This window comes from Crotalus tigris, unplaced genomic scaffold, assembly GCF_016545835.1.
Source record: "Crotalus tigris isolate CLP2741 ecotype Arizona unplaced genomic scaffold, ASM1654583v1 scf7180000017536.10889498, whole genome shotgun sequence".
NCBI classification, from domain to species: Eukaryota; Metazoa; Chordata; class Lepidosauria; order Squamata; family Viperidae; genus Crotalus; species Crotalus tigris.
In genome coordinates, this window is record NW_024096460.1 from 6,131,189 (window position 1) to 6,150,362 (window position 19,174).

Below are 19,174 nucleotides of genomic sequence, written 5' to 3' on the forward strand. Positions count from 1 at the left end.
TGCAAATTCAGAGAAATATACCAAGCCAACTGAGGTGAGGGAATGTCCTAATGCAGGCATGTCAAACTGCCAGCCCATGGGCCGGATGTATCATACTGAAACTGCACCCACCCCACTGCCGGCAATGGGGGGAAAATCGCAATATATCACGCGACTTCGTGAGTTTGAAATGCTAGTCCTAATGCCTTCAAAAGCTGAAGGCCACCACCTCTAGGCCTTGCACTAGACATCCAATGAAAGCTATTAACTAGCAATAAAATGTGAAATGATTCGCATCCACCTCCTCCACAGATTTGCCTTGTGCATGGATTGTGGCCCTATAAAAAAATCTTTATAGCTAATGTGGCTCAAAACAGAAAGCCTTCATTTTATACTAATGTGGGTCAGAATATAAAGTCTTGTTCTTATATTTCAATTTCCTGGATTTTTGAAGCATGAGTGGTAATTGGAATGATTTTATATTCTTATGCTAAAGAATTTCTAAATTGATTGTTCATTATATTAGCTCTTACAATGCACAAACATTATTTATTTATCCAAGCACATGATTAAATTTAAAGTGTAAAGTTTATGATTTTTAAACCAGGTATTTTTAAACACAGCGTTATCCAATGCTACTGAATTTTCAAGAGCCAGTATTAACCACAATGTTCCAGAGGAAAAAACTCTGTATTTGCAGAATTTTATAAACAGCAACAAAACATTATTAAAGTCAGAGACCTGAAATCAGATAAAGCAAAAAAAATAGTAAAGTGGTCACTTACTACTAAACCATTTGTTACTGTCAGAATCAGGTTAGGCCCTTCTTATCCTATTTTATTAAAACTGGGGAACTACCGGGGGACTGGAAAAGAGCTGATGTAGTTCCCATCTTCAAAAAAGGGAAAAAAATGGACCCAGGAAATTACAGACCTATCAGCCTGACCTCAATACCTGGGGAGATTCTGGAAAAGATAATCAAACAACAAATCAGCGAACACCTAAAGGCAAACAAAGTCATTACTAAAAGCCAACATGGGTTTGTCAAAAACAGATCATGCCAGACAAACCTTATTGCGTTCTTTGACCAAGTGACAAAATTAGTGGAACAGAGGAATGCTGTGGATATAATTTACTTGGACTTCAGTAAGGCATTTGATAAAGTAGATCACAACCTACTACTTGATAAGATAGAAAAATGTGGGTTAGACAGCATCACTACCAGATGGATTTATACCTGGCTAACTGGCCGTACTCAGCGAGTGGTCCTCAATGGAACTGCATCTATATGGAGGGAAGTATGTATTGGGGTGCCCCAGGGCTCTGTTCTGGGCCCAGTGCTCTTCAACATCTTCATCAACGATTTAGACAAGGGGATAGATGGGGAACTCATAAAATTTACAGAGGACACCAAGCTGGCAGGAATAGCCAACACTCTAGAAGACAGGCTTAAGATACAGGAGGATCTGGACAGACTTGAACACTGGGCGCTATCTAACAAAATGAAATTCAATGGTGAAAAAAGTAAGGTTCTACATGTAGGCAAGAAAAACCAAATGTACAGGTATAGTATAGGGGGTAGCTTGCTCAATAGTAGTAACTGTGAGAGGAACCTCGGAGTCCTAGTGGACAATCACTTAAATATGAGCCAGCAGTGTGCTGCAGCTGCCAAAAAGGCCAATACAGTGCTGGGCTGCATTAACAGAGGGATAGAATCAAGATCACGTGAAGTATTAATACCACTTTACAATGCCTTGGTAAGGCCACACTTGGAATACTGCATCCAGTTTTGGTCACCACGATGTAAAAAAGATGTCGAGACTCTAGAAAGAGTACAGAGAAGAGCAACAAAGATGATTAGGAGACTGGAGGCTAAAGCATATAAGGAAAGGTTGATGGAATTGGATATGTCTAGTTTAATGAAGAGAAGGACGAGAGGGGAAATGATAGCAGTATTCTAATATCTCAGGGACTGCCACAAAGAAGAGAGAATCAAGCTATTTTCCAAGGCGCCTGAAGGCAGGACAAGAAGCAACAGATGGAAACTAATCAAAGAGAGAAGCAACCTAGAAGTAAGGAGAAACTTCCTGACAGTTAGAACAATTAACCAGTGGAACAAGCTGCCTCCAGAAGTGGTGAATGCTTCAACACTGAAAGTTTTTAAGAAGAGACTGGATAGCCATTTGTTTGAAATGGTATAGGGTTTCCTGCCTGAGCAGGAACTCGATGACCTCCAAGGTCCCTTCCAACTTTATTATTATTATACCGTAATTGCCAAAAAGCAAAATTTTGCAATTACACAGCAAGTTTCTGTTTTCCCCTCTTTTAAAAAGAAAATGTAAAAAATAGCATCCATCTGTCTGGCCAGACAATTTAAAAAATAAAAGCCAGAGTAGCCTAAAAGGCAATTCCAAATACCACACTGAAGGGTATGTTATAAGAATTTAATTTCTTCTGAGGCACAGGGTGCAAGTTCGAAATTAAAGGTACTTAATATAAAGATATTAACTTCAAGCTATATACTGTGGGATAACAATTCATTAACTTAAAACATTCTGCATTTATTTTTCTAAACTACACAGGCGTCATGTCTTTAAGATTACATTTTGCTGAAAACTATCACTAACAAAAAGGATTACCATTTTGATTTTTCTATGTTAGTTAGTGGGAGGCGAGAGTCTTCCTTTAAGAACAATAATTAGATTTGGCCCGAATCTCTCTTTGCCTTTGGTCTGTATGTATCTTTTTAATAATACTTAATTTTTAATAGTTATTTTTATATCGTTACAATGATTTCTTTATGTGTGTGTTGTTTTTATTTTATTATTGTGAACTGCCCAGAGTCACTTCTTGTGAGATAGGCAGCTATATAAATGTGATTAATAAATAAGAATAAAATCATGAAATGATAAATAGCTTCAAACCAATTGTTTTAATTGTGCATATTCCTACCCTAATATATACTCAGAAAACTCATCAACAAAATAATAAAGGATAATATGCAAATTATGCATCCAGTGGACAGAATTTCATAATTACGATTGTTTCATCAAATAAGAGTGTAACAGGTCACAACTTCTCCATTAATGTATCAAATTTGTTTATTTTCAATAAATAAGTAGAGAACAGAGTCATGCAGAATGCAGAAATACACACTATATTCCATCATCCAATTAACAGTTTTATTGTTTTAACTAGAGCAAAGATTTAGTCATGATATGAATGAAACAGTAAATCTGCACATTATGTAAGTTTTTTTATGGTAATGATCTCACTTAATCATATCTGATAGCTAACTATCCTTGTGGTCCAATTTTGCATTAAACCTGAAAACATAATCAAAATGCATTGATTTTTTTACAGGAAAAAACCCTTTTATTTCTTTATTAAAATTGGCATTTGCCCTAGTCATATATTTGTCAAAACATTATTACAAATGAGGCTCTCAATAGCAATCAGCTCAAAACTAGAGAACAACATCCTGTAATAAAATGTTTAGGAAGAACGATTTATTTATCCTTTAAAGCAAGCTACTAAGATCATTTTTTTTAAGTTTAATGTTTGTAGTATTAGAGGGGTAGTCACCTACTTCGAGGTGCTAATTTTTTTCTAATTTTGTTGGCATAACTATTTCAGGTCTGGCTGACTTTCCCAATTTGAAGTTACTTTTCTTCTTTTGGAGACAGGTATTTACCAAAATCACAATAACTGGTTTAAACTGCTTTGGCTTTATAATCAACTTCTCCTTCAAAGAATAATAATTGTTAAATTCTTCCAGGCTTCAAGCCCAGTAAATAATAAAGCCTATCAAAAAGTGATCTTTACTTCTGCAAGCTATTTATTTTTGTATAACACTCTGAGAGGGCGGAATCCTAATGAATGCTTGAGTAAAAAATTTGAAGTTTTCCAGAAGACTATTTTGTTGGACTAAGCTGGACAGCTGGCACATTTTGCCCTTTGTTCACCTTTTAGAAAAAGAAATGTCCTAATGTGATAGATTAAAATTTTTCTTTACATATATTGAGTAGTATTGCTATGAAACATGAAGGGGGAATTAACTTATAAACACTGGTAGACCTCACTTAATAACTGCCCTGTTTAGCGACTGTTCAAAGTTAGGATTAGTTACAAAGTTACAATGGTGCTGAATAAGTAACGTTATGACAGGCCCTCTCACAACTGTCTTAAGAGTTTCTGTAGGTGCTTCACAAACTAGCATTTATGACCATCAAAGCACCCCCAATAGTCACAATTGCTGTTTGTGAGTTTCATAGCTGGCTTCCAACAAGCAGAATCAATGGAAAAGCCAGCAGTAAAATCAAAGAACAGAATCATGATGTAGCTTGAAAAGATATGTCAATTTAATATTGTACTTAAAACTGCTGTAACGATCAGAAGCCACTTATTTGTATCTTTTTTCTTTCTTTTCTATTTTTCTTCTACCTCTTTTCTTTTGCATTTTAGCTTTCTCTTTTCTTTTGACTTTTTTCCTTCTTATTTTATTACAGTTAGTATTATTTTGGAAATAAGTGGCATGTTACTTAAGATCCTGAAGGAAAGATGGGACAAAAATCTAATGAATAAACAAATTATTTGTTTAGTAAATGCTCATATAGGAAATTTGTTCTCCCAAATGATTTCTGGCATTGCTGGATTCATCCTAAATATTCAGTAACCTTAAATACAATTTAAGGTCTGTAAACTCTTCAACATTCTTGACTCCTTTTCCTAGAAGTAAGAAATTGATTACTTTGAAAACAAAGGTGACCAATCTTTTCTGAGGCCTGAGATTGCCTTAATTAGAAGATCCAGTAGCATGGATTTTGCACAAGGAAATTTGAAAAGGTTATGAGATTCAAGGTATCCATCCAAAGGCATCTTGATGCAGCTCCGGTTCTTCTTCCTAATATAGGATAGCCTCATGGAACTACCGCCCTTGAGAGAGAAAACGTCAGCTGAACACCCTATTAATGCATATTAATATTTTATTTATTAATATTGTGAAACACCAATGAACAGTATACACTGAATTTAACCTCTTTTTCCATGGAAAGCAAATGCAGAACTCTTCACAACGAGACAACAGCCACATTTTCCTTCACTGCTACAATGATTTCTACACTTAGTGCCAATAATATGAGGTGAACTCTCTCATTGCATCTTGTGTAAAACTTCTTCTGGACTTCAACTTACTTGGTATCAGCTGAGAAAACGTTTCTCTGACCAAATTACCAACAAAACCTGTTCCTATTGCTTTTAACATGGAGACAATTCAAAGACTCATAAGTTGTGTCAATGAAACAAGAATGAATAAGGATATTATCTTTTCCTACTACTGTTTGGCCTGCAACTACCATTGGTATTACTGAAGAAAAGTTGGGAACAAACAGACCACAGAGGTGAGTTGTTTCTGTTTATCATCTTCCAGGTAAAAGTAATCTTTAAAGGAAACTCTTAAGTCCTCAGAGTTCAAAGATAGGACAGTCAGTAAGCTAGTTCTTATTTACCATCCATAACGGATTGTCAGAATGTTCATCCATAACTTCTCATTGATATTGGAGAGAAGAGGAAGGAAGAAGGGAAAGGAGAAAGGTAGCCATACAGGAAGAATAGAACATATGATATTGCAATCTGAAATTGATTATACCTATATTTAAGAAAAAAAACTTTTTTACTGAGTCTAGACTAGGCCTATCCAGCATATATGGCCCACCAAGCAACTTTGCGTGGCTTGCTAACATTTTTTAAAAAGGGTGGTCGATTTATCAATGTGTTCCTTATCCCTTGATGACTTGTGCAGGCCTGGTCTAGACTGTAACTCATTAAATTATTTGGGTTATGCTGCTCATGATATGGAATAGCAAAAGATTAACTGCAGCTACAAAAGTTAATAGAAGTTTTATGGCCTTTATTCTAATGCGGCAGTGCAATAATTAAGCATCAGCTGCCCTAGATGCTACTTGAAACATCTGTTCAAGTTAAAAAAACAAACCAACCTCTGCCAGTCTGTTCATTCTATTTTCATAGAAAACGTGAATAAACAAACTGATTACTAATTCTATAGTAGGATGTAGGAATTTTATTTCAAATATTCCCTGAATTTCTAGGTTAATACAGCAAGATCTAAGTATTTCTGACAACCTTGGTTTACAGTAACTAATCTAATTTTTAATTGATTATGTGTCATCAAATTGTCTTCTACTTTTAGTAATCACACAGATTTTCTACATGAGATTAATACCCTACATTAATATTCTAAATTCATAAGTTGTAATATCTGAGATGAACTTTATTCATATGCCCTTGTAAGCCAGAATTCCAGAAAAGCTAGCTTTGTTTATAAACTAGATGCTAAGTTTCTAGCATATTTGGAACATTAAACTAACCAGGACTTAAAAGTATGTCTAAGGTAAACATGTTAAACTCGCGACGTCACATGACGTTGCACGACGTATCAGAGCTTTTTTCCCATTGCCAGCAATAGGGTGGGTGCGGTTTCCTGGTGATGCGTCCGGCCCGTGGGCTGGCAGTTTGACACTCCTTGTCTAAGGTTTCAATTTCTAGTGAATTTGCTATTGTGCTGCAAAGAGAAACCAAGAAGAATGAACAGGTTGCATAAGCATTCAGCTCGTGAGTGATAAACCAGAATTCCCTAATGCAGCGGCCCCTAACCTTTTGGGCACCAGGGACCGGTTCCGTGAAGAGAAGTTTTACTGCAGACCAGAAAGGGCCTGGTTTCGTGTACTGCCTGCATCCCATGGATGGGGCTTTGTTTGTTTTGGCAGACCATTTTCTGGCATGCTGCGGACCAGTGCCAGTCCACGGACCAGGGGTTGGAGACCCGTTCTAATGTATGCAAATACAACTATACATAGACTTTGACTTACAATGGTTTGTTTAGTGACGGTTCGAAGTTACAATGGCACTGAAAAAAGTGACTTATGACCGTTTTTCCCACTTATGATCATTGCAGCATCCCCATGGTCATGTGATCAAAATTCAGATGATTGGCAACTGACTCATATTTATGACAGCTGCAGTGTGCTGGAGTCATGTGAAAATCTTTTGCAACTTTCTGACAAGGAAAGTCAATGGGGAAGCCAGATTCACTTAACAATGTTATTACTAACTTAACAACTGCAGTGATTCACTTAATAAGTCAAGGTGGTAAAATGGGGCAAAACTCACTTAACAAATGTCATATTTAGCAACAGAGATTTTGGGCTGAATTGTGGTTATAAGTTGAGGACTACCTGTATTATTAAAAAGGATTTTATCTATTCTTAGTCAGATGTTTGAATTCAACAGAAACTTTGTTGGAGAATATAGTCTTGAACGTGAGCAAAGTGCTGAAAGAATACAATTAAATAACAAATACTCATAGTTTTCTTGGAGATAGATTGACTGCAGCCATCAGTAAATGCTAACAGATATTTATTATATTTTTAAAAAATCCAATTTTTTAAAAAAAATGTGGAAAAGGATCATTTCTACCTATAGTAATTTATCCAAACATTTTTTAAAGGAGGGATGCACAAGAGAAAGAATAAATTCTATTGTTTCCTAGTCACTCTAAGAGTAACTAACAACAGGCTAAGAGAAAGACAAATATAGAGACAACTCTTCCCCTCATCCATTTCTCACCATTTGACCTATTAGTAAAAGTAATAAAAAAGATCTAAGGTGCAAAGAGATTATGTATTCTCCAACGTGTGACCACAAATTATTATTACATTCTGTAGATTTTCCACTGTCTCATTATTCTCCCCATCCTACCCCAATATTTTAATTGGAAATATAGCATTACCATTTCTTTTGAGCCAGAAAATCAGTGTAATAAAGTATATGCAATTGCAACAAATGCAATTGTAGAAGACATTGTAAATTTGTATGGCAAACTTTGAGTGGACTAAATGCAACATCAAGCAAAATGTGGTATTACTAAAGGATGATGTAAATGAAACAGTTGAAGAAATGGAGAAACTTGAAATTACATAATGATCTTATTTAAGAAAATATACTAAACCAGTAAATAAGGTAGTATTTATTTTTGTTTGTTTACAATATTTACTTCAAGTAATATGGGCATAGAAATTTATCACAAGGACCTCATAAGTATCAAGCAAGAATACTAAATAGAAAGCAGAAGATATAAAAATGTGAACCAGTTACTGAACTACGACTTAACTTTAAAAAAAGTCAGTCAAATCATAATACGTATCAATATAAGCAGAGGATTGACAGTTCTCTATAAAATGGAGGAATGAATAGAGAAATAAATGGAATTTGAATGACTGTTTGCCTTTGATTTGTATAAAAATATCTGTGAAGAATTAGAATTAATAATTAATTGCCAAGTCTCTTAAAAGGAAAGCAGGATGGAAGTCAACCTCCCACTTCCATGATTTAATGACAGATCACTAGTATAATTCATCACCTCTCAGCAACATCCTATTTATATCCTCATATATTACGAAAACCTCCACAGTCAAGAAAAGCTGATAACTAGTGATAAAGAAGTATCTTGCTCTTTTAGTAGTCTTCCTAAATGTTACAGTCGCTATTCTTATTTGTGAAGCCATTTTACACCCAGAAGATAAAATAAGTAATTCAAGGAGCTGACATTTGTTATGTTTCTAAAATTCATGTTTTATAAAGATGAAATTGTGCATGCTTTTTGTTCACAACACAAGCAGCATTTGTAAATGGTAAAAACCCATTTACATTTGATTTTTTTTTTAAAAAAGAAACCTGTATTGTCATTTCCCACTTTTCTGCTTTAGGATATAACAAACATAATCCATATCTAGATGAACAAGAGGTTCCTATGGGTTATGCTCTGTCAGGGCAATGTACAAATTAAATAACATTCAGAAACCTAATATAGACATAATACTGTCTTCTCTGAACCTTGCTAAGAGTTTGGTATTAAGCCATAGGCTGATTTGGTCTTCCTTTTTCCCTACATATTTTGTCATAGATTTTCTTGGCAACATTAAGATGACACCCTGTTATGACTATATCAAGACTAATAATAGTCACTATGAACCAAACATACATAGTTTTTCATTTGAATTGAAAATTAGGCGCCAAACATTAAGCTTCATTAGTGCCAGTAGAGATGTAAGCCAATGCTGTAGCTCTAAGAGAAGGACTGGGCGAATTCACAAAAAAGAAGGAAAGTTGGAGAAGCAAGTAGCCTAGGTAGATTTTGAGGGTTCTTTTAAACAAAATATTATAATTTTAAAATAAAATAAAAACTAACAAGAACTAATGTTTAGAATGAAAAAAGGTGAGAAAGAAGAAAATAGAAGACAGAGGTGCAGAGAAATCAAAGAAAAGGGAAAAAAGAATCATAAAGAAGTGAACTCTAATTTTCTTCTATAGCAGTTGTAAATATAAATATAAAATAACATCTTACAGCATTTACATTCTCCACATAATCTATTAATTTCATTCCAATCTTCAAACCATTTACCATAACCATTTTTTTAAATTTACCGCAAAAAATCAATCAATAAGGGGTTCCAATCATCAATACATTTAGTCAGTGTTACTTAAACCTGGTTAGACTTATTTGCTTACAATCCTTAAGTGCAGTCTAATAATCAAAATTAGAGATGCACAACCTGAGTTTCCTCAAGGCTTCAGGAAATTTCTGTAATCTTGCTATGGAAGATTGACATTATTACTTAATCATACTGTTTTTAATGTGACCGAAGATAAATATTATTAAATGACTTATTAATGAATAAACACATTATATTTAGGTGTAAATGAAATTACATCAAATTTAGTTCATGTCTGTCCTTTCTCTTTAGTAGCTGAAAATTTTTCCCATGCTCCTTAAAGATCACATTTAACCCTTAATCTAGAAAAAAAATACACTCTATTTTAGACCATTAATTAATTAAGGTATGTTTAGCCCAATTTACAGTTCTTAAGATATGTTTAATTAAAACATACAATATGATAAATATATTCCAACATGTCTGGACAGCACCAGATTGGGATAGTGATTATGACTGAGCTGCGGTGACATTTGAGACCCAATTTTTCCCATTTCCTTTATTTTTTTCATGGCCTATGAGAGAACAAAGGTTTGGTGCCACCTTTAACTAATCTTGTTATGTAAATTTTAGGAAACTTGGAGATTATTCTTTTTTTAAATTTAAAATGGCATCTCACCTCCCATTCCAAAAAGTCTCCAGGCAGTTTTAATGACAGAGTCTAGCAGTGAGATTGCCAAATGTAAGTTCATTCTGTAGTTCATGGCATGAAATTATTTTAGTCTAAGTTCATGACTATCCTGACTCATGCTTTTTTCAGCCAAAGCCTGAAATTGTGGCAGCTATAAGCTTGGAATGAAAGCATTAAAACAGTTATCAGTGATAGGTTACTAAGGTTAATCTTTTACATTTTCAGAGAGAATTACTTGGCAAAGGAATCAGTATTCAGGGAGTTCTCATTAGAAACGTAGCAGAGTTTGAGAATTAAGGCCAGAGATCTTTCTAGTTGGAAATGGCAAACTTTTAGCGAAATGAACCAAAATCACTTGCCTTTTCAACAAGGGTCACAAATACATGTGGACATTTCAAACTCTTTCTACCTGCTTGCTCAGAACTTTCAAGCAATAGCAGTTGCAATGAAAATGTTCCTCTTTATACTTGAAAATCATATAGTTAAAAAGTTCTTTGGAATCATTAATTCCTGCAAAGGACCAGAAAATTCCAATTTATCATGTTTGCAAGACCCTTCCTAAATTATCCACTAGGATAATTTGCACTGGGTAAGACTATTTAGCTGAGAGATTGTCTTCCTTCTTCAGCTCTCACACCATTTTGTTGCTGATGGAAAAGGTGAAACAGGAAGGTCAGAGATGAAGTCCCAAAGATGCTTTTTCACGAGGCAACTGGACTTTCTTGTTTTTCCTCGAAGATGTTTTGCTTCTTATCCAAGAAGCTTCACAGCTGAAGAAGCTTCTTGGATGAAAAGCGAAACATCTTCAAGGAAAAACAAGGAAGCCCAGTTGCCTCGTGAAAAAGCATCTTTGGGATAATAACTATGACCTGGATGACTGAGACTCTCCATAGACAGTCAGAGATGAAGGTATACAGGAAGAGTTAGAGAAGAGAGAAGTAAGCAGCAAGACAAAATGGAGCACTGGCAAGGAATGTTTTGTAATAGATTTCTCAGCATCACCTAATTTCATTTATTTTGGAAAAGGTTTTGGAGGAAACAAATGAAGAAAATGAAAAGCCCATCACCAGGCTGATATTAGCTCAGTTTTCTCACCCTTAGCTTCTTAATTGGAGATAATATGATAATTTAATAACATTTAAAATTCATTGACACTTTGATTAATAACATAGGTCTTATCCTTTTTATTTCTTTTTTCAGTTAAGTCACAGGTAAGAAAATTCAAAGTCCATTTTCAAGAGTCCTCTCCTCCTATATTAAAGGCATTGTAGTTCTTTATGTCCTGCTACTGATAAGACTGTTGTTTTACCTGAACGCCTTTTCTCAGCATGACGATGGAGAATCCATCAATGAGTTAGCTTTGTCTTCTGCTCGTATAGACTAAGTCAGCCAAGTTGTCACACCTCTTTCCCTGGGACAGGAACCCAGTCTCGACTGAGGCACAGCCTTGGCTATGATTCAAATAAATGTTGGCTCAATTTTCCTTGACACAGGACCTGACAGCCCCTAAGGGTGGGAATGGATTCTCCATTGTCATGCTGAGAAAAGGCATTCAGGTAAGACAATGCCCCTTCTCCAGCATGAAGGGTGGAGAATCCACCAATGGGACGTACCAAAGCCTCACTGTCCCCGTGGGTGGGCAGCAATCTGGGCCTGTGCCCCACTCTCTGAAACTACGCACTGGAAGACCCTCCTGCCAAATGAGGCCTCCGCAGATACGAATTTATCTAACTTATAGTGTTTTACAAAAGGGGAAGGCGACGCCCACGTCGCTGCCCTACATATTTCCTCAATCGACGCCTGAGTCGCCCACGCTGCTTTTGCAGCGCTGTGAGAGGAATGGGCGGTGATTCGATTAGGAACAGGGAGCGATAACCCTTGGTATGCTCCTGCTATACAATTCCTGATCCATCTGCCAATTGTGGCACGCCGTGACCTTCTGACCTCTTGATTGAGGCTGGAAGGATACGAAAAGGGCCTACGATTTGCAAAAGGGTGCCCTGCTTTAAGGCCCTGTGAACGTCCAGAGTGTGCCATTTGCGTTCCAAGTCATGGGAAGGCTGGGGACAAAAGTCTGGTAGCACCACCTCTTGTGACCTATGGAACAAGGAATTGACCTTGGGAACAAAGGAGGGGTCCAAATGTAGGATCACCCTGTCTGAGAGGAAGTTGCAAAGGTCCTCCCTAACTTATAATGCTGCCAACTCTGAAATGCGTCTAGCTGAAGTTACGGCAACCAGGAATGCGACCTTAAGTGTCAGGCACTGTAAGGTGCAGGTTTGGATAGGCTCGAATGGAGATGAAGTAATGGCCTGTAAGACCCTGGACAGGCCCAGGAGCGATATCTGTGGACCATGGGTGGTTTGCTGTTGCGGTTGCGCCCTTGATAAAGGATTGCACCATGGGGTGTTTGGCCATACGTGAGGATCGTGGACAAGGCGGCTATCTGTCTGCGGATTGTGTTGGGTGCTAAACCCTTTCTTAGCCCCTCCCACAGGTAGTCTAGGATTCTTGGAATGGTAATTCTAAAAAGATCTAACTGCTGTCTTGGGCACCAGGTACAGAAATTTCTCCACGTAGAGTCATAAATTCTATTGGTTGCAGGCCTTCTCGAGGCCTGGATTGTGTTAATGACATCTGGTGAATAAGACTCCCCTGTTAGGAGGCTCCATTCATGTTTCAGGCGGTTAACTGGAGCTACTAAAGTTCTGGATGTTGTAGGGCCCCCTGGCTGAGGAAGATTTGGTCATGCGGAATCTTCCATGGAGGAGATACTGAGAGAGTTACAAGGTCGGCAAACCACGGCCATCTTGGCCAGTGTGGAGCAATAAGAATCACCTCTGCTTGTTCCTGCAGTATCTTTCAGATTGTTGCTTGCATCAGCGGGAGAGGAGGGAAGGCATATAGCAGACCCCTGGGCCAAGGCCCCCGGAGCGCATCTGCTCTCTCTGCCGCTAGTGATGGGAAGTAAGAGAAGAACTGCGGAAACTGGGCATTACTTGGGCTGGAGAATAGGTCCAGCACTGGGAGGTCGAACTTCTCTGATGCCTCTCTGACGAGATCTGGATGCAAGCTCCACTCCGAGTGGTCTATAGTTGACCTGCTCAGGGAGTCTGCCAGTTGATTTGCCTCTCCCGATATATGCTCGGCCCTGAGGGAGGCAAGCTTGGTCTCTGCCCAGATTCCCATCGATTGGGCCTCGGCCATGAGAGATCTGGATTGTGTACCCCCCTCGGTTGACATGGGCCTTTGCTGTCATGCTGTCTGTGAGAACCAGGACATGTTGATTCGCCATTGATCTGCGAAAGTGACATAGGGCCAGGTGAATGGCTCTGAGCTCTAACCAGTTTATGTTGTGTCTCAGATCCGATGTGGACCATTGGCCCTGTGCCAGCTGTGATTGCAGGTGTGCTCCCCAGCCAAATAGGCTGGCATCCATGGTCAGAATGACTCGGGTGGGTTCCTTGAATAGAGATCCCCTTCCTGCTGCTGGGGACAACCACCATTGGAGGGACTTCAGGACCTGTGGTGGAACTCTGACTCTCTGGTTGGAGGAGCTGGTTCCTCCTTTCTGGAATGGTAGCAGAAATTATTGCAGGCTTCTGAGTGTAATTGTGCCCAGGGCACGATTGCTATACAAGAGATCATTTCCCCCAATAGTTGGGAGAGTGTGGCCAGAGTTGTGACCAGTTTTCTTCGTATCTGACTGACCAGGACTCAAATGCTGGATCGACCTTCTCAAGATAGGTAAAACTCGCACTTCCGTGTGTCTACCACGACTCCCAGATGAAGGAGGCGGGTCAACGAAATTGTTTGACTCTTTTGGAAGTTTACTGAGAACCCATGATTTTGAAGAGTTGTTAATGTCAGATCCGACTGTGCCGCTTGAACAGAGGATGATTGAATGAGAATGTTGTCCAGGTAGCACTGAATGCGCACAGGTATGGTTCGTGAGTGTGCGGCGAGTGTCGCCAGTACTTTTGTGAACATTCTGGGGGCTAATGAAAGCACGAAAGGCAGAGCCCTGTACTGAAGACGTTGGTTTGCATAATAGAACCTGCGAAATTTCCGATGTTCTGGAAGTATAGGGATGTGTAGGTAAGCCTCCGTCAGATCTACAGATGTTAGGAGGTCTCCCCTTCTGATGCCGGCCAATATAGACAGTAGAGTCTGCATTTTGAACCTTTTGTATATCAGGTGATTGTTTAGACTTTTTAGATCTAAGATTGCTCTCCAACACCGCCCCCCCCCCGAGCTCTTTAGGACTATGAATAGGATAGAATAGAATTTTTCTGGATTGTATTAAAGAAGAGAGGGGGACAGGGAATATATTGTTGTGTGTAGGTGGGTTCCGAAAAAACCCTGTTATTCATGTCCTGACTCGTAGAGGGTCCCTCCTGAGGGTTCCTTGGCCTCTTAGTTAAGGGAGACTGATGGAGGAATCCTGTGCTGTTTGAGCAGCACTGATGTCTGCCATTGTCACAGGAGATATCTCAGTGTAATGACTAAGAGGAATCTCGTGGTGAGGAGCCAGGTGAGGTCAGCTCAGGTCACTGAGCAACCTGGTAGTGACTGGAAAAACAGTCCAAGCGTTGAGTCCATTCAATATCACAGTCATACCTCTATGCTCCACTTAATGTCCAACACTCTTTCATGTTGCTGGTGGTGGCAAGATCAATTTAATGATATGACCTGCACTCAATTGATGGGCAGACAGTTCAAATAATCTCTGATATCGCTTGATTCCTTCTCCTCTTATTTTTATTTTTTTTAAAATCTGGCTTGTTGGTGGCTCAGCTTGCAAGACCTGCTAGCTTGCTAGCGAGGGGGGGTTGGGGTGACAACGTGCTCCTCTTCCCCCTTCCGGTCAGAGCTTCTCCGCTCATGCTAGTTTGCTAGCGATTGAGGGGGGCACGGGGGTGAGGACGTGCTCCCCTTCTCCTTTCCGGTCAGAGCTTCTCCGCTCGTGCCTTTGCCAGTTTAATTTGGAAGGCTTGGGGCTAAAAAACACGCTGTGCCGGTCCGGGCCTGCTGCGTCTCACCGGCGCTGTAACTCAGGAAACTACGTGATGCCCAGCCTAAGGGATTCTTAGAGGGAGCTAGCAAGCCGGTTCCTTTTTAAATTTCACGGGCTTTAACAATGGCGGCCGCAAGACACATCTATGAAATTGACGCTTTAAAATTCGCTCCCTATGGCTGGGGAGTGAAGGGGAATAATCCGGAAGTTCAACGATGGCTAGGTTGAAATCCTACCACCCGGGGGGGGGGAGATTCCTCCTCCAGCTCTAAAGACCACGCGGTGTTAAAATGGCGACTGACTCTTTGTTAGCCTGCCAATGATCAGCTGTGGCTTAAAAGAAAGCCTGTCGGATCCGCTCCGCATGGCAGAAGCAGTGGCGAGCGAGAAACTGTGCGCCTACTACCCCTCCAGATCTCTAAGGGAAATAAAATAAATTAATACGACCTGATCTGGCAATTTGGATTCTAGAGCCAAGAAGCGTGTCCTCTTGGGCGAAAGACTAAGTCAAGACTGGGTTCCTGTCCCAGGGAGAGAGGCGTGGCAACTTGGCTGACTTAGTCTATATGGGCAGAAGACGAAGCTAACCCATTGGTGGATTCTCCACTCGTCATGCTGGAGAATTGTGCAAGCCAAATTCATCAACATTTCTGTAATATTTTTAAAATTCTGACTGCAAGATCAGCCCAAGAACTGAATAGGAGCCACAGAATGTGAGGATTGACATTTTGGAATCTAAAGCATCTCCTATGTATGCCATCCAGCTTAGCTATGCTGATTTCTTGTGTGTGTGTGTGTGTGTGTGTGTGTGTGTGTGTGTGTGTGTGTTTAGTACTAGAGCTCTCCAAAGTAATTCAGAGTCCATTTCCAAGGCTGAGAGGAATGTAAGAGGGAAATCAATTAGCCACAGAGAATAAACATAGACTTATACCATAACAACCTAGGATTGCAGAATTTGCAGTTTGAAGATCAGGATTGATCAATCAATAAACATTTGAAAAGTACAAACTTCACTATATTCCACTTCTATTTCTAATGTTTCTGAAACATGTGAACTGAATCATGAGAAAGTCATCAGGAGAACTGAGATGAAACCTAATATGAGACAATGAAATAATGGCCAAATGAAAATAATATTGCAAATGAGGCTATAAAACCAAAGAACAGCTGTGTCCTACTATTATATACAAAGTTTGTCCTGACTCATATTTATGATGACTGGATAAAAGAGGAACAACCTTAAAACTAAAGAAGCCTCTATTTTTACAACCAAGAAATAAATTGGATTTCAAAGTGAAAGCAATCTACCTGCTGAAATCTCTGTAACTTTGCACTTTTACTCTCAGTAAATTTTGTTAAATATTCAGTAAATATTGAAGAAGATTGTTTCTGGTTAAGTTAAAGTTGGCTCCAAGGTCTTGACAACAGTAAACAAGCCACAGATGCCTCTCATGGAATATTAAAATATTTATGACATTTTAACTGTCTACAGTTTTCGTAAAGTGGGGAAATGATATGGGAACAACTTGGGACTATTTATTCTTATCTCACTCTTTACAACAATAATATTCCTAGCAATAAAGACAAGAAAGGAATAACCTTAAAGTATAAATCGGTTTAGTGGAAATTGTTATTTAATTGTTTGCCACTTTGGCAATTGTTTTGAATTTAGAAATGCAGATAAAATCATTTTCAAAATTATATGTTCCACAACACTGAGTTTCAATCACTTAGGAACAAAATGATTAAGGAAATCTTGATATCTGTAAAAAAAATTATATATGTAAATGAACTTGTACAGATTAATGACATGTTTTATCTTTGTTTCTTTATTTCCTACCTACTCCTTACCATCTGTTGATTTCCCATAATGCCAAAAGTCCTTTGGTTTTTTGTTTTTGCCATTCTCTGTAAATATTATGGACATATAATGCATACTAAGTTGGAAGTGATAGTGTTTTTTCCTTATCTTTTTATAACAACTTGTATCCACCAGTCATTTGGTAATTGCTCTAGTCTAGAACAAGTCAGGAGAGGACACAGGAAAACAGATGAAAATGTTATCTTCCTTTTTCTTCAGAAAAAGCCTCTTCTGGATGCTAGTTTATTCTGGAATCAGTACTCTGAATCCAATCAATTACATTTTATTACAACTATGCTATACTTTCTTAACTCATAAGTAAGTGTCATATGTTTAATGGAGCTAACTCCCTTGTAAGTACTTAAGTGTAATTTAGATACCAATTAAAATATTAAAACAACAATATTAAAAATATTTGTATAACTAGCTTCATATATTACAATTAGACAAACAATCAATTAGTAGATTTTTATATAACAATATAGTCCAAGAAGAATGACTGAAATATAATAGCAAATATCAATACTTATTAGCAATTTAATCTTAATCCTGTTTACTAAGAAGCAAGCCTCTCTAAAGTCAACAGAGATTATTAAGTGTATGGGGTAAAAATAATCATGGGTGTTTATAACATATCCCTTAAATATATCACAAAATATGAATGCTTTACCCTTGACCAGTCAGTTTAAATATGTGATTGTATTTACATGCATTGTATATAACAAATTACTATTTAATTATGTTAGTTAACAATGAATTTGCTTCAACACATACACTTCTTCATAATTAAATGATCCTGGAATTCTCATTTCACCTATTTATAATAGACCATTGCTTAATTAAATATACATTTTAAGAAGAGGGGGAAATACCTTTGTTCATTGTTTTAGATGAAAAACAAAGCAGCATAAAACAAGAACCGAGACAAATTTTAGCTGAAGGTCCTACTTCAGCTAAACCTTTTCAGTGACTTCAATAGAAAGATAATCTTTCTGTGATTATGACCAAACCCTCTCGTTGCTTAGCAACACATAATTAAGGAATATGTTTTGAGATCCGCTTTGCAAGCTGGCCATTATCAGATGAAATTACTGGAGCAACAAATGTCATCCTCATGCAAATGAATTGGTTGTAGAGAAAGAATGTTTGCCTCAAGAAGGATGCTTTTCCACATCGAACTATACTGTCCATATTGTCTTCTAGCAGGCAAATAGTTTCAAAAACAAAGACAGCCACTGTCTACCTCATCATATAAAGATAGATGGCATAGTTTAATAAGAAGAAAGGCAGAAAAATATTCTAAGGTATACAGACTTTTAGTATTCACATTAGGGCCTTTTGTTTTCAGGGCAGAGAAGATATGGGGAAATTATTTCCATCATGGATGGCATAAATATTTGCCACCACTCAAAGAATACAAAAATTATGTGGAAAAATACCTGTCTGATGCTAGTAGATGTTATTAGATAGAGAAGGACTGTGTTGGGAAGTTGTTTAATTTTTGTTTTATTTTCATTGTTTGAGACAGCACTAAATAATCATAAAACAAAACTACTGATTATTTGTGACTTTGTAGTGATCTTCTTTAAAATAAACAAACTTCCCCTCACAATTTGAAAAATGTCTTCATATGCAAACAATTTTACAAAAATAATTATTGACCATCCTTCAAAAACTGCAGTGAGCCCCAGCTGTCTTTAGTTCTAATCAGAAGTTTTTATTCAAAAATAAGCAGCAGAACTAGAAAAATAACCACTTCTGTACTAATATTAGTGCTACATATCTCAATACAAGCTCTTTCCTCACTGTTTAATTGTAAAGAATAGAAGCTAAATTGGTTCCTGATATATACTTAAACACAGCATTCTCAATTATTTAAGATGTATGTATTATTTCCAAAAATATAGTTAAGAGGCAGTATGTCTGCCTTTTGTTAATTGTATCCATTGCTGTGTTGAAATAAAGCTGCTTCACAAAAAGAAGCATCATTTTAATGCTTAGAACTGAAATATTGGGAACACAATCCAGCTCAAAGTGAGCACTTTAAAATACAGTAAAAGGGAGTTAAAAGACACATCACTGAAATCCATGGGACTGAAATGCATTTCAGGGTCTTG

The 19,174-nt window shown here is 37.7% G+C and overlaps 1 protein-coding gene across 6 annotated transcripts in view; it reads right to left on the bottom strand.

The window, feature by feature from the left end:
• CTBP2 (C-terminal binding protein 2) overlaps nt 1–19,174 on the bottom strand; it is a 275,399-nt gene that overhangs the window by 72,793 nt on the left and 183,432 nt on the right. The window lies entirely within an intron of this gene.